Source organism: Dipodomys merriami, unplaced genomic scaffold (assembly GCF_024711535.1).
Source record: "Dipodomys merriami isolate MVZ:Mamm:240054 unplaced genomic scaffold, mDipMer1.0.p SCAF_218, whole genome shotgun sequence".
Classification (NCBI taxonomy): domain Eukaryota; kingdom Metazoa; phylum Chordata; class Mammalia; order Rodentia; family Heteromyidae; genus Dipodomys; species Dipodomys merriami.
In genome coordinates, this window is record NW_027203582.1 from 507,782 (window position 1) to 508,655 (window position 874).

The window sequence follows — 874 nt, forward strand, 5'->3', positions numbered from 1 at the left end:
CACCTTCTTGGGGGCTGCGAAAACTGGGTTCTTCCTAAGGTTCTTGGATTCTCCGTTTGTGTGCATTTTCTTGGCCTTTGTTGCAGTCTTGTTGGTTTTCTATGTGTAGGACATCTTTAAGAATCTTTTGTAGGGCTGGTTTGGTGGAGATGTATTGTTTCAATTTTTCTTTGCTATGGAAGATTTTTATTTGGCCTTCAGTTATGAAGGAGAGTTTAGCTGGGTACAGTATTCTTGGTTGACAGTTGTTTGTTTTTAGGGCATGGCATACATCATTCCAGGCTCTTCTTGCTTTGATTGACTCTGCTGAGAAATCTGAGGTGATTCTAATTGGTTTCCCATTATAGGTGATTATCCTTTTCTCCTTGACAGCTTTAAGGATCTTTTCTTGGTCTGAGTTGATCCTGTGTGGATTATAATGTGACGGTGGGATGTCCTATTCTGGTCTGGTCTATTTGGGGTTCTAAAAGCTTCTTGTATGTGAATAGGCCTATCTTTTTATATGTTTGGGAAGTTCTCTGCTAGGATCTTGTTAAACAAATTTCCTAGACCATTAACTTCTGTTTCTAGGTGCTCCTCTCCCCCCCTTATCCTTAGATTAGCCATTCTGATGGTGTCTTCCAGGTGTTGGATAGATCTATCATATTTCTTGGACTTGTCTTATATGGTTCTATGTTCCTTCTCTATAATATCTAGGCTGTCTTCAATCCCTGAGATTCGATCTTCTGCATGGTCTAATCTGCTGTCAAGACTCTCTACTTTGTTTTTTTATCTCTTTTCCTTCTAATTGGTCAGCTTTGATGGCTTCAAGTTCTTTGTTGAAGCTCTGTTTTAGGTCTTGTATGAATTTCTTTACTTCCTTAATTTGGTGTTC